Source organism: Mus caroli, chromosome 15 (assembly GCF_900094665.2).
Source record: "Mus caroli chromosome 15, CAROLI_EIJ_v1.1, whole genome shotgun sequence".
Classification (NCBI taxonomy): Eukaryota; Metazoa; Chordata; class Mammalia; order Rodentia; family Muridae; genus Mus; species Mus caroli.
This window is the reverse complement of record NC_034584.1, coordinates 17,604,981-17,620,574: the sequence shown is the minus strand read 5'-3', so window position 1 is coordinate 17,620,574 and position 15,594 is coordinate 17,604,981. Positions and strand designations below refer to the sequence as shown.

Below are 15,594 nucleotides of genomic sequence, written 5' to 3'. Positions count from 1 at the left end.
TGCTTGCTGGGTCTTTCTGAGGGCAGTCATGATAGATCCCTGTTTGTGAGCGCTCTATAGCCTAAGTAATAGTGTCAGACCTTGGAACTGCCCCTTGAGCTGAATCCTATTTGGGGCCTATCACTGGACCTTCTTTTCCTCAGGCTCCTATCCATTTCCATCCCTGTAACTCTTTCATAGAGGAACAATTATGGATCAGAGTTGTGACTGTGGGGTGGCAACCCCATCCCTCACTTGATGACTTGTCTTTCAGCTGGAGGTGGGTTCTATAAGTTCTTTCTCCATACTGTCTGGAATTTCATCCAAGATCCCTCCCTTTCTCTCACCTCCCAGGTCTCTGGTGCATTCTGGAGCACCCCACCCCCAACCTCATATTACCAGAGGTTGCCTGTTTCCATTCTTTCTGCTGGCCCTCAGAGCTTCAGTCCTTTTCCCTCACCCAATACCAGATCAGGTTCTCCTCTACCCCCAAACACCCCGCTAAGCACCCCAGTCCACTTTCCCTCCCAGTTCCCTCCATCCATCCACACATATGATTGTTTTCTTCTCTCTCCCAAGTGTGACTGAGGCGTCCTAATTTGGGCAGATCAACTTGCTGAACTTTATAAGTTCTGTGGACTGTATCTTGGGTACTTTGGTCTTTTTTTTTTTTTTTTTTTTTTTTTTTTTTTTTTTTTTTTTTTTTTTTGCTAATATCCACTTATTAGTAAGTACGTACCATGCATGTCCTTTTGGGTCTGAGTTACCTCACCTGGATGATATTTTCTAGTTCCACCCATTTGCTGCAAAACTCAGAATATCGTCATTCTTAAAAGCTGAGCAGTATCCCATTATGTAAATGAACCATATTTTCTGCATCCATTCTTATGTCTTGGTATATCTGGGTTGTTTCCAGCTTCTGGCTATCACAAATAAGGCCAACTATGAACATAGTGGAACATGTGCCCATGTGGCAGAGTGGGACATCTTTTGGGTATATTCCCAAGAGTGATATAGCTGAGTCTTTAGGTAGATCAATTTCCAATTTTCTGATGAACCTCCAGATTGATTTTCAAAATGGTTGTACCAGTTTATTATTCTACTAGCAATAGAGGAGTGTTCCTTTTGCTCCACATCCATACAACATATGTTGTCACCTGTGGTTTTGAGCTTAGCCATTCTGATTGGTATAAAGTGGATTCTCAGGGTGTTTTGATTTGTATTTCTCTGATCACTAAGGACTTTGAACATTTTTTAGCTGTTTCTCTGCCATTTGAGATTCCTCTGTTGTGAATTCTCCAGTGTATCTGGTTTTATGTTGAGGTCACTGATCCATTTCAAATTGAATTTTGTGCTGGGTGATAATTATGGATCTATTTGCATTTTTCTATGTGCAGTCATCCAGTATATACAGCACCATTTGTTAAAGATGTTGTCTTTTTTCCTAATATCTTTTTTTAAAATCAAAAATCTGTTATTCATAGGAGTGTGGGTTTTTTTTTTCTTGATCTTCAATTTTATTCCATTGATCTACATGTCTGTTTTTTACCAGTGAAATTCTAGTTTAACTACTATAATTCTGTAACACAATTTGAAACTGGTGATGGTAACACATTCAGCAATTGGTTTTCTGTTTTGTTTTGTTGTATTTTGTTTAATATTCGGAATTGTTTTAGCTATCTTGATTTTTTATTTTGATATAATACTAAAGATTTTCACATATACATACACACATGAAGAATTTTGTTGGAACTTTGATGAGGATTGCATTGATTTGTAGGTTAATTTTTTAAAGAATGGTCATATTTAACATATTAATCTTAAAAATCGATAAATATCCAAGGTCTTTCCATCTTCTGAGGAATTGGGGAAAATATAGATGGCCCTCACCAGATGAATCAGCAATGAAAATGTGGTACACTTCCACAATGGGGTATAGCACAGTGATTAAAAAATGAATTCATAAAAAAATGAATTCATACAGTAAATGGATAGAATGAGAGAAAGTCATTCTGAATGAATTAACCCAGGCCCAGAAAGACCTATGAAATATGTATTCATTTATACATGGATATTTGCTGCTAAGTCAATGATAACCAAACTACAACCCATAAAACTGTGAAGGATTAATATGTATACCACAAGATCTCCTTAGGGAAAGAAATAGAATAGTTACAGAGAGATAGGTGGTGGATGTGGAATGAAAGGGTCAGATAGTAAGGGAAAAGAAGGAAAGGAGAAGAGAAGAAAAGAAGAGAAAAGGAAAGGAAAGGAAAGAAAAGGGATAAGGGGAAAGCAAGCTAAAATTAAGAACCATTTGTTGGTTAGCATGGGTACCTAACAAAACAGAAGCTTCCTAAATTATATACAGGTATGAAGATGATCTAAATGAAATCTCCAAATAATAGAAGGGACAGAGCCTCAACTAATGGCCTAATGAAGCTTCTAGTTCCCAGACTGGTTTATATACAAATAAGTTTTTGGACTAAGGGGTAAGGGAATCCCCAAACAATCTAGTCTGTTGCCAAAGGCTATTCAAACTTGGGTGAACTCATTGGTAAAGATAACATCTATACAACTTACTGAACATGAAGAAGTAGAATTGGTACCTAAATAAATCATTCATCCTTACATGCTAGAATCTTTGGCATAAGAAGGTACTTGACATGTTATAAACAGAGAAATATAAACATCAAAACAGCTCCAAAATCTCCAATCTTCAATAGTGTCCTTCAGTAAGTCTGGCTAGTGCAATGGTGCCATAAAATGATGGGATCTGATTTGACTGAAGATCCACTTGCCAAGATTGAAACAATATCTTTCACTGTATAGGTTACCAGGAACCCGAGATTAGATAGCCCAAGGTTCTAGGGCAAAACCAAATATTACAGCTCATAAAATGACTCCTAATGACATTCTGCTATACTCATAGATCAGTGCTATATTCACAGCTCATTCATCATCAAAGAAACATCTTCTTCCAGCAGATAAAACAAATGGAACCAATACATATATCTACAACCAAACAACAGGCAGAGAGTGAGTGACCTTAGATCACTCAGCACTAAATTCGGTGTCCCTATCAACACCCCCCTCAAGGTTCAGTGCACTGTTTAACAGAGGAGACAGAGGAGTGTATGAATCAGAGGAGATGGAGGACAGCAAAAAACCAAACCCCTATAGATCAATACTATCAATACAGATATGAACTTACAGAGACTGGGACAACATGCTTTAAAGCCTGCCAGGGTCTATACCAGTTGTAGTCTTAGAGCTAAAAGGAGAATTGGACACATGTATCTATCCCTATGTTGAAGCAACCTTTAATTAATAACCACTTGCAAATGAAAACTTAGTTTCCTCCAGTGGTTTTGCAATTGACAAACTATTAAGAGTGGACTGGAGGTCAGCACTAAGTAGATTGCTGACAGAAAAAGAACTCAGGGTTATCTTTACAAGTTCATTGACTCACCATGTCATGTCAGGGCTTGTGGTTTTCAGTTCACCTTACTATATTTTTAAATTTTATATATAAATATATTATTTTTCTTCTACCATTTTCTATATAGATCACTTGTATACATTTCATAGACTGCTATTTAGTGGGGTTTTTTTGTTTTGTTTTGTTTGGTTTGGTTTGGTTGTTTGTTTAAAGTAATTTTTATTGCCCAGGATATTTTTTTTCCTTGTGTCTTGCTTTTTTTTTCTTTTTTTGGTTTTGTTTTCATTTTATAACTATAAATTCAAGCTTAGGGAACCTTATTTTTGTCCTGGAAAACAAAACAAAGACTAAATAAAGCTTTTTTTTTGTTGTTATTATTTGCAAACCTGACCTCATTTAGAAAGAGATGTAACTGCATGACTAAAACACAGCTTCTAGCATGAATGATGCAGGTGACTGGTGGTACTAAGAGGAGACAATGAACTGTTGACAAGATTATAATCTGCTGGTGGCATTGCTGAAACAAAAGCCCTTGCAAATTTCTAAACAACAGTAAACTCTTTTAGAAATCTCTGAAGTGTCTTACAGGCCAAAAAGGGAACAAGGTTAGTAAAATGCCCCAACAGAGTTTGAGTAAAATACTGGATTTGAGAGTTACTGGAATTGGGTACGTAAAAATAGGGTTGTAGGTGGGGATCATGCTTACAATAGGTCTCAAATTCAAACTACAATACACCACTTCACAGGCCACACGCATTTCCAGGGGCTTTTTGTCTCCTTCAGTAGGTGCTGGCAGAAGGTGTGCTCAGTCGTTTTCCAATATAGATGCCCAGCCCCAAGGCCAGCACATGAGAAAGGAAGAGAGATGGGATGAAGACTTTTAGGAACTCTGCAGAGAAATGCCCCTTTTCTTCACGGCTCCACTCTTCCTCATGCTTAGAGACGCAGCACGTTTAGAGTGTCTGAAATGGAACTCTTTGGGTAGGATGTTTTCGGATCTACTGGACCAGTCTGATACCCAATCTGAACTTTTCTTCAAAGCCTCAACTTCCTTTTCTCCTTCTGCAACTTCTTCTGACTGAGAGCTGTGGTCCCTGCTGGTATGCATCTCAACATCAAACATGATCTGCCCATCTTCTTGTGGTGAAGGGCTGTCACAGTGAGAACTGCCTCTTGAGCTGCTCTGTCCCGACTCATGCTGTGCATCCAGGAGGATCTTCTCTATGTCTCCATTGTGGATAGACGATGAGGAAGGAACGTGTTCCAGCCCCCCATTCTTCCCATTTCCATTCTCATTGCCATTGCTGCTGTTCATGGGTAGCTCCACCCAGGAACTGTTAGGGCCAGCAGGCGGCACCAGCAAGGGCTGCTCCCCTTCCTCGCAGTTGTTGTTGTGCAAGGGCGGTGGAGGCTCCATTAAGTGAGACATGGTCTGGAAACTGGAAGCCGCAGTGCCGCAAGACTACAGTATCCGGCTCTCGAGCAGCAACACACCACCACAATTTAGTGTTTTTAATAAGTTTTTTTTCAATGAGTAAACAATGTGTTTCTTCTCTTGGACTCTTTTCCTTCTATTTTTTTTGTATATCTAATTATGACATTATTTTTTTTATTTCATCCTATTATGTTTTATTTATTATATTTTATTATTCCTACATTAGATTTTATTTTCTTATTGTTTTCTCTTATTATAATTCATTATTATCCTTTAGAAGCAAAGTCAGTTTGATTTACCATAAGAGACCAAAGGAGGTGGAGGTAGCTAGGAGGGAAGGTGGAGGAGAGCTGGGATATGTATATATAGAGGGGGAAACTGAAATCAACGTATTTCATATGAGAAAAATGTATTTTCAACAAAAGAAAAAAACACGAGGTAGAATTGTAAAATAATAACCATCCATATTCAAAGAAATTATTTCATATTTTAAAAAAAGTACAGTAAGTATCCAACAGAGGTTTGTCAGTTTTGTAGAGAAGAAACAATAAAATGCACATTTTTTTCTGGGAGATGGCAAAGAAGCACATGTTTTAGGAAGGCAATTTTATACTCAAGGCATTTGAAACTGAGAGGATAGCTGCCTCTGATGTTTGTTAAGAAGGGATTAGGAAGAAAATTATAGGGACTGAAAATGTTCAGCTCTCTACTTGATGATTCATGGGTTTCTGTGAACATTGCTTTTGTGTAGAATTGGAGCATTTATAATATGTTCCATCAGCAATATAAGACATAGGTGAATACTCTTAGTGTTTGCAAGAGTTTTACTGAAATTAATAGCAATTTTTTAAATGAAATAAGTAAACACCTAAAGAAAGAAAAAGATTGATGTCTGGAGGAAAGTAGAAAAGCAGAAGTATAAATGACTTTATTTGGAATGAACATGAAAAGCAAATTAACTTGTGGTAATGATAGACTATTACAATCAAAAACAGGGAAACAAATTAATCCAATAGGCATATGAGATGAAAAAAAAATTGAAATGGATTGTAAAGTAAGTTCACTGTCTGTTTTCTAAATTCTGATTCTAGTGTGAAAAAGGATTCCCATTCCCCAGAAAGGCAATACATTTTTCTGAGTGCTGATAGGTAGAGAGGGATACCACTAGCCTGAGACTCCTTTGACTTATTACACTAAGTTTCAGAATCATGCTAATGTATGTGGAATCTCAAATGTATGCGCTCCACAGAAAGACAGCATGACTTTCATTCCATATGCTGAGGTAAAAGGATTAAACTTTGCTAAAATCCATAAAACATACCCTTCTTCATGTGCAGTATCCAGAATAGATTCTAGGCTCTTTTATCTTGCTTACCTTGTTCTATTCTTGACAAAATGTGTGTGTATGTATGTCTGTCTGTATCTGAGTCTGTGTGTGTGTGCTTGTGAGTGTGTATGTGTTTATGAAGAAGCTATGAAGAATTAGGACATAAAAATATCAATTAAAAACAATACTGAATGTATCTCAGAACTGCACTTACCAGACTGACGTAGAGTAACCATCGATATCCTTGTACACAAGCTAGTAACTCCAGGATTCTTGGAAACACAAGATATACCAGTGCCAGTTTAACAGGACAGGAAGTGCTCTAAATATGAGATGTCAGCTTCCAAATGCACAGTGAAAATAAAGGAAGAGGAGCTGTATAAGAAGCCAGGTGTTAAGTGCAATAAATGTTAAATAGGTGGAGAAAACTCACTTATTGGGCTATGATGAACAAAACACGGAGGAGCAGAATAGTAGTCAGCATAAAAATTTTCATACTCCCATGGTTGTCTTATAAAGTATCAGTTGAAGCAAAGGGAAAAGAGTCTGGTTCATTTCACAGAGTCAACTGGAATAAAGGAAGTTCAAAGCCAAGGTAAGAATTTAAAAGAAGGCAGCTCAAGGCAAGGCCAACCACGAATTAACATTATCATTTTCTCAGAAAGTCAAGTATTCATTAGTTTCAAAGGTACACTTCAACTTCATAGAAGACTAGGTCATGCAACCCTAAGTAATGTTCAATCACAGCCATTTGCATTTCCTCAGTAGTCTTAAAAGGAAATATCTTATTAAGAACAAATAAAAGAAGGAGCAAGGAAATGAATGAAGAATTGTAGAAACACTTTTGAATTTTATACTTGGATATTTAGGAACAAAATAAAGTGTATTTGGCCGATTGTCCTGATGGAAGAATGGAGGAAATTTTAGGTCTGGGTTTTGTACATTCTGCAGTTTCTCAATATATCTTAGTATCTACTCCTTTTCTGTGCTAAAAATAATTGTGATTTGAGTTCACTGTCCTTTACAAAGGATGAGGGACTTTTTTATTTAAGGTGTGCTTCACTGTGTAAACCATTGTGTGACCTCCCCTTAACCAGAAGATTGAAACTCTGCCAGTTCAAGTCACAAGCCCAGCTCAAGTGCACTTCAGCTTCTGCATTCTTTCTGAAGCCATCCTGTCACTGCTCACACCAAACTACTTATGACTTAAACTGCAACAATACCTCACACAGATTTCAAAGTAACTCTTGTATTTTAAAGTATACATTTGCACTTAAACATATGGGCATTTACTACCCAATAAAATAAACCTTCATACAGTTAGAGATAATAACATGTATTTCTTTTATATTTTATTTTGAATAGACTCTTACTTAAACACTTAAAGATTTGTAACTCTCTCTGTGGTGTATGTGTGTGTGTGTGTGTGTGTGTGTGTGAGAGAGAGAGAGAGAGACAGAACCTTATATATTTTACCTTATATTTGTAATGAGAAAACAATATACATTCTTTGAAATTTGTCAGTATACATTATTAAATGTAATCATCAGGATGTGTAATACATTTATTAAAGCCATTAATCTTTTGTGATTCAAATTTTGTGTCAGTGTACAACACCATTAATTAGCACGGACGTGCTTAACAAAACTACAAGGCAATGGTATCTCCTACCTGTTGAACTACATAAGCCAAAGATTGTGGGGAGGTGGGCTGTGAAAGGTAGCCTAGTTCCCAGTTGAGCTAAGCTCAAAACTCCGGAGATCCTGAAGGGGTGGTAGGCAGTTCACTTATTCCCTGGCCCAAGGCCCCTGGTAGCTACAGCCCCCCTGTAGAGAAGTTTGTGGGCATTGGTCACATAGGAGTAGCACCCCAAGCCCCTCCTAGCATGTTGGTAAGGTATCCCCAAACTCTCAGACCAAGCCAATAAGAAGTACCTGCTGTCAGACCATGAACAACCCCAAATCTGTATATAAGGATCCTATCCAGAAGGAATAAAGGTGTGAGAAATACTCTGTCATCTGAGAGCTACTGTCACAGGAGCTGTAACACAGCTGCTTAGGGAAGAGATGTACTCTCTGGAAAATGCTGCCAGAAGCACCACACCCCTTGCTGGCTAGTCAGCCTCCCACTGGCTTAGCCCAGCCAGAATCAGAACAGAGTGACAGGTGCAAAGTCTTGGAGCAACTGAAGCCACAGCAGCTGATCTGGGGGTAGGGGTAGCTGTAGCAGTGGAAATGGCAGAGGCAATTCCCCTTCTTTGCTTGCTTTCTCTCACCTTCACCTGAACCCTCACACCTGGCTGGACCAGAGTTCTTGAGGAAAACGTCCAGTACACAGGCCCACACAAAAATGATGGCGAAAATATGATTATACTCTGTGTGTTTGAATAAATGGAGTACAGCCATTTTGTAAACCTCTGGGGATCTTGCTCATTTTTTCTGCTTCACCACATGAGGGAAAATAGGAAAATAGGGAAAGTAGGTTGTTCAGCATCTTCTCTTCCTCTTCTTCAACTCACCAACTAATGTGTCTTTATTTTGAACGTCTGACCCAGTAGTCACTTTGTTTTACCAGAAAGCATGATTAAAATGAATAATATAACTAATTCATTAAGTTGTTATGGTTTTTGGGTTTTCTTCCATCTGAAAGAATAATTGCTGGAAAACATAATTTAAAGCTATAGAAAATTTGCAAATCAGACAAGCAAACTACTAATACTATTCTCAAGATGTTCAGGGTAACATTTATCATAAGCACATATGTCTCTGAAACAATAAGTTTTAGTTCCTTTTAGAGAATTGTATTACCATTTTCCAGATACGTTTTAAATTTCTCTTAGTTAATATAAGCACATATAAAGGTCAAATTTTTAATTAATTTAACCTTTGAAAAAATACTGTAATTATGAGGAAATGGTTCTCCTGGTTCCTGTAGTCATCAGGACAGAAGTGTCCACCAGTAGTAGAGCCCTTCACTGTCTTTACCCTGACAGCCCTACATCTATTCAGTAGAGAACAGTATTTCAACATAGCACACAGATAAAGTTTTTCCCACTTGGGACCTGTGACCTTTTGGTGATAAATGTGGCATAAACACAAATATTTCACTAGCTTTTAAAAGAATTGTTTTTTGTCAAAACTTGGGAACAGGGGTTGTTTTCATGCAACACTTCCAACAGATTTATAATATTAAAATATGATGAATGAGAAGAATGGGAAACAATAAATTCTAATGTGAGCACATTTTCGATAACCAAGAAATGCATGCTCATCAGAGAACTCAAACTAAAAATGTTTAAATCTCATAACTCAGAGGTTTCATATCTTGCACTTAGTAGAATCACATGGCTGCCTTATAAATCTGTAGATTATTAGATCCTGCTCCCACACTTTCTAAGTCCGTAATAAAAATTGTGTACGTTTAGCACTTTCTCCCACTTGAATTCCCTGTAGTTGGGAAAGCAGCATTCACAGCTTGCTACAACTTCCCACTTCCAACTCAGCATATAATTTTGACAGTTTTTTAAATGTAATAAGCACTTTTCTACAGGTGTAAGAAATGTAAAATAATTGTATTTAAATCATAGGACTAACTAAGGTAATTTATCCAGACCATGGTCAAACTTCATAAATATTATCCAATATTTTATTTTTTATTGATAATTACACTAATTAAAATAAACTCATCCTTTGAAAATATGTGAGATGTATAGGTAAGCTAATTCCAAGTTGATACTTTAAAAATATCAAGTAGGTCTTCTAATATAATGGTAAAAATTTCCCTACATTTGCCACTGTGCATTCAGGTAAGAAATTTTCATTATAGCCATGTTTAATTATAGTAATAATTTGTTATTATGGAAATCTATGTAGGAAACTTTATACATTCTGGAAAACACACAATAAAAAATACTTTTCATTTTCTTTAGGTGATAACACCAAAATATTTTTAAGCCATTTTTCATTATTTTACTTCCATTTACGATACAAGACACCCCTCAGAACTCATTATGTTGGACAGGTAAGAGAAGAATCATGCAATGTTCAGCATTTCTGAGTATTCAGGCCAGCTATATAAATACTTTTATTTGAAGATATAAATAAATTAAATCTATAATTTATTCTCCTTGGATGGTCTGAGAAAGCCAGTATAACATTATAAGAAGCTTGAGTACAAGGGAAACATCTGCAAGAAACATCTAACAAGGAAGAGAGTTATCAGCTACAAAGGCCTCATTCCAGGTGCCTTAGATTTCCTAAACTATTCAAAGATGAAGTGAAAACCAGGCTTCTTGCTATCAAAATTACTCTGATATGAGCACAGAGGCAAAGATCTAGCAAGAGGATGAAGCCCAGAACCTGAGACTGTATTATAAGTCAAAGTTTCACAAGAAAACTAGAACCAAGGCAAGGCTACTTCTGGTTTAACATTGTTCAAAGTTAGTTTAAAATGCTTCTACAATGCAAAGCACACTAAGTGGAGTTTAAATTGTTTTAGATGTATTGAGTAATAGATAACCGAAAAATCACCAGCAACAGTGTAATCTTGAGACTACATAATAACTTGCACTGAAAGGGATGGTTTGCACAGTTCTTAGCATTCCCCTAGAAATTTACTGAGAGAGAAAACCTGGGAACGTACGTTGGCTCTCATGGATGATGAGTGATTTCTAAACGCAAAAGTCCAGTGCTGTTAGGACCTGTACCTAAGTCAAATCTTGATTCCAAGAGGGCAAACTGTGAGAAAGAGTCTGTGGAAGCAAAGGGGAGGGAGGATGGGATAAAGAACTCGGGAAGGAGGAACTGGGAGGGGGAAGCAACATTTGGAACGTAAATAAATAAAATAATTTAAAAACCAAAACCAAAAAAGTAATCATTTACACACACACACACACACACACACACACACACACAGAGAGAGATATATATATATATATATATATATATATATATATATATGGAAAAGGAAAAACTATGGCTAATTACAGAAAAGCAGAAAAGACCTTCAGGTGCTGGTCATAGTAATGGATTCTGGGCTATCTAAGGGAACACAGTAAAGCTGTTGTAAGGCTTCTTTTTTTTTTTTTATTACATATTTTCCTCAATTACATTTCCAATGCTATCCCAAAAGTCCCCCATGAGAGCTTGCCTTTAGAACATTGATTTGCTTTTATTTTTCTGCAGATTCTGTTCTCTATTCTTATTTCACCAAGGAAAGAAAGAAGAATAGACGTGATATGATATGCTTGGATGTCATGGTTCAAATGCTTAAGTTCTTGGGCTTCCACATCTGGTGGCTAGTTTCTGAAGCATATAAAGCAAAGTATTTGACTCAAACTGAGAAAGGAGACCAAAAATATTTGATTTCCCTCCCTCCCCCTCCCTGCCCAGTCCATCCTCCTACTGTTCCACATCTGATACCTCCTCCCGACCTCCCGGTCTTCACGAGGATGTCTCCAGCCCACCTGACCTCTAAACTCCTTGGAAACTCAGTTCTCTTGAGGGACAGGTGCATCATCTCTGATTAAACCCAGACCCAGATGTCCTCTGCTGTATGTGTGTTGGAGGCCTCACACCAGCTGGTATATGCTGCCTGGTTAGTGGCTCAGTGTTTGAGAGATCTTAGGGGTCTAGGTTAATGGAGACTGTTGGTCCTTCTACATGATCACCCTCCCCCTCAGTTTCTTTAAGCCTTTTCCTAGTTCAAGCACAGGGGTCCAGCAGCTTCGGGTTGAGTGCAAATATTTGCATATGACTCTTTCAGCTGTTTGTTGGGTCTTTCAGAGTGTGATCATGCTAGGTCCACTTTTGTGAGCTCTCTATAGCATCAGTAATAGTGTCAGGACTTGGGTCTTCCCCTTGAGCTGGATCCCACTTTGGGCCTGTTGCTAGACCTTCTTTCCTCAGGCTTCTCTCCATTTCCATCCCTGTAATTCTTTCAGACAGGAACAATCATGGGTCAGAGTTGTGACTGTGAGAGGGCAACCCTATTCCTCACTTGATATCCTGTCTTTCTGTTGGAGGTAGGCTCTAAAAATTCCCTCTCCCTACTGTTGGGCGTTTCATCTAAGATCCTTCCCTTTGAGTACTGAGAGTCTCTCACCGCCCAGGTCTTTATTGCATTCTGGAGGGTCCCCCCAACCTCCTATTTCCTGAGGTTGTCTGTTTCCAATCTTTCTGCTGGCCCTCATGGCTTCAGTCCTTTTCCTCACCCAATACCAGATCAGGTTTCCTATCCTTCCCATCTACTTGTCCCACCCTGTCCACTTTCCTTCACCATTCCCTCCCTCCTTTCTCACTTGTGATTGCTTTCTTGTCCCTCCCAAGTTAGACTGAGGCATCCTCAATTGGGCACTTCAACTTGTTGGCCTTTTTGAGTTCTGTGGACTGTACATTGGGTACTCTGTACTTACTGTACTGGCTGGTTTTGTCTGTCAACTTGACATAGCTGGAGTTATCACAGAGAAGGGAGCTTCAGTTGAGGAAATACCTCCATGAGATCCAGCTTTAGGGCATTTTCTCAATTAGTGATCAAAAGGGGAGGGCCCATGTGGGTGGTGCTACCCCTGGGCTGGTAGTCTTGGGTTCTATAAGAAAGTGAGCTGAGTAAACCAGGGGAAGCAAGCCAGTAAGTAACATCCCTCCATGACCTCTGGCATCAGCTCATGCTTCCTGACCTGCTTGAGTTCCAGTCCTGACTTCCTTTGGTGATGAACAGCAATGTGGAAGTGTAAGGTAAATAAACTCTTTCCTCCCCAACTTGGTTCTTGGGCATGATGTTTTGTCCAGGAATAGAAACCCTGACTAAAACACTTACTTACTTACTTACTTACTTACTTACTTACTTACTTACTTTATTTATTTATTTATTTATTTATTTATTTATTCCTTGCTAATGTCCACTTATTGACTACATACAATGCATATCCTTTTGGATCTGACATACCTCACTCAGGAATATATTTTCTAGTTCCATAATTTTGCCTCCAAATCTCAGGATGTCCTTGTTCTTAATATCTGAGTAGTATTCCATTATATAAATGAACTACATTTTCTGTACCCATTATTCTGTTGTAGGATATCTAGGTGGTTTCCAGCTTCTGGCTATCACAAATAAGGCCACTATGATCACTGTGGAACATATGCCCCTGTGGCATGGTGGGGCATCTTTTGGGTATATTGCCAAGAGTGGTATTGCTGGGTTGTTAGGTAGATCTACTTCCAATTTTCTGAGGAACCTCCAGATTGATTTTCAGAGTAGTTGTATCAATTTGCAATCCAACCATCAATGGAGAAGTGTTCCTCTTTCTCCACATCCTCTCCAACATATGTTATTACCTGTGGTTTTGATTTTAGCCATTCTGTTTGGTTTAAGGTGGAATCTCAGGATCTTTTTGATGTGAATTTCTCTGATCGCTAAGGACTTTCAACATTTCTTTAGGTGCTTCTCAGCCATGTCCTCTGTTATGAATTCTCCATTTAGATCTAGAAACCCATTTTTTATTGGGTTGTTTGGGTTTTTTTGTGATTATCTTCTTTAGTTCTTTATATATTTTGGATATTAGCCCTCTATCAGATGTGTGGTTAGTGAAGATTTTTTTCCCAATCTGTAGGTTGCAAATTTTCCTTATTGACTATGTCCTTTGACTTACAGAAGCTTGCTAGTTTCATGCAGTCCCATTTATCAATTCTTAACCTTTGAGCTTGATCCACTGCAGTTCTGTTTAGGAGATTTCCCCATGTGCCAACTGAAGAGCCTCTAAGTGGAAGGCTCTTTCCCATAATCTTCTAATAGATGTCATGTATGTGGCTTTATGTTGAGGTCCTTGATCCACATGGACTTGAGCTTTGTGCAAGGTGACAAATATGGCTCTATTTTCTTTTATCTATATACAGACATCAAGTTAGACCACCAACATTTATTGAAGATGCTTTCTTTTTTACATTTTCTATTCTTGGCCTCTTTGTCAAAGATCAAGTGACTGTTAAGTGTAAGATTTTATTTCTGGGTCTTTAATTCTATTCCATTGATCAATGTGTCTATCTATGTACCAATACCATGTAGTTTTCATCACTACTGTTGTGTGGTAAAAGCTGAGGTCAGGGATAGTGATTCCCCAAGCTGTTCTTTTATTAAGAATTGTTTTGGCTATTCTTGGTTTTTGACTCTCCAGATAATTTGAGAATTGCTCTTTGAAGAATTGTGTTGGGATTTTGCTGGGAATTGCACTGAATCTATAGATTACCTTTAGTAGGATGGCCATTTTTACTATGTTAAATATGCCAATTCATGAGCAAGGGAGATCTCTCCATTTTCTGAGATGTTTTTTGATTTCTTTAGTGATTTGAAATTATTCTCATACAGGTCTTTAACTTGTTTGCTTAGAGTTACCCAAGATATTTTATATTTTTGTGGCTATTGTGAAGGAAGTTGTTTCCCTAATTTCTTTCTTTTCCTGCTTATCCTTTGTATAAAAGAAGGCTACTGGTTTGTTTGAGTTAATTTTATATCTGTCCCCATGGAATTTTTGGGTTCACTTATGTATACTATCATGCCATCTGCAAATACCTTTATTTCTTCTTTACCATTTTTCATCACCTTGATCTCTTTTTTTGTCTTATTGTTCTAGCTAGCACTTTGATTACTATATCAAATAGATATAGGGAGAGTAGGCATCCTTGTCTTGTCTCTGATTTCAGTGGGATTGCTTCAAGTATATCTCCATTTAATTTGATATTGGCTTTTGGTTTGCAGTAACTTGCTTTTATTATGTTTATATATGGGCCTTGAATTCCTGATCTCTTCAATACTTTTAATATTAAGGGGCATTGTATTTTGTCAAATGCTTTTTCTGGACCTAAGGAGGTAATCATATGATTTTTTTTCTTTGAGTTTGTTTATATAGTAGATTACATTAATGGATTTTCATAAATTAAACCATCCTTGCAATCACTGGGATGAAGCCTACCTGGTAATTATGAATAATGGTTTTGTTGTGTTCTTGGATTCAGTTTGCAAGAATTTTATTGAGTATTTTTGCATCAATATTCATAAGTGAGATTGCTCTGAAATTCTCTTTTTTGATGGGGTCCTTGTGTGTTTTAGGTATCAGATTAATTGTGGCTTCATAAAACCAGGAGGTAGTTTTTCTTCTGCTTCTATTTATGGAATAGTTTGAATAACATCGGTATCAAGCCTTTTTTGAATATCTGGTAGAATTCTGCATTAAATCCATCTGGCACTGTTTTTTTTTTTTTTTTTATGACTTCTATTTCTTTGTGTGATATGGGCCTGTTTAGACAGTTGTTTTTTTTTAAACATGAAAAATTTTTAATTAGGGTTTTTTTTAATATTTTTTTATTATGTATTTTCCTCAATTACATTTCCAATGCTATCCCAAAAGTCCCCCAT

General features: G+C 37.4%; 1 pseudogene; it reads right to left on the bottom strand.

The window, feature by feature from the left end:
• Window positions 1–4,159: 4,159 nt before the first annotated feature.
• LOC110311001 lies at window positions 4,160–4,850 on the bottom strand (annotated as a pseudogene).
• Window positions 4,851–15,594: the final 10,744 nt, after the last annotated feature.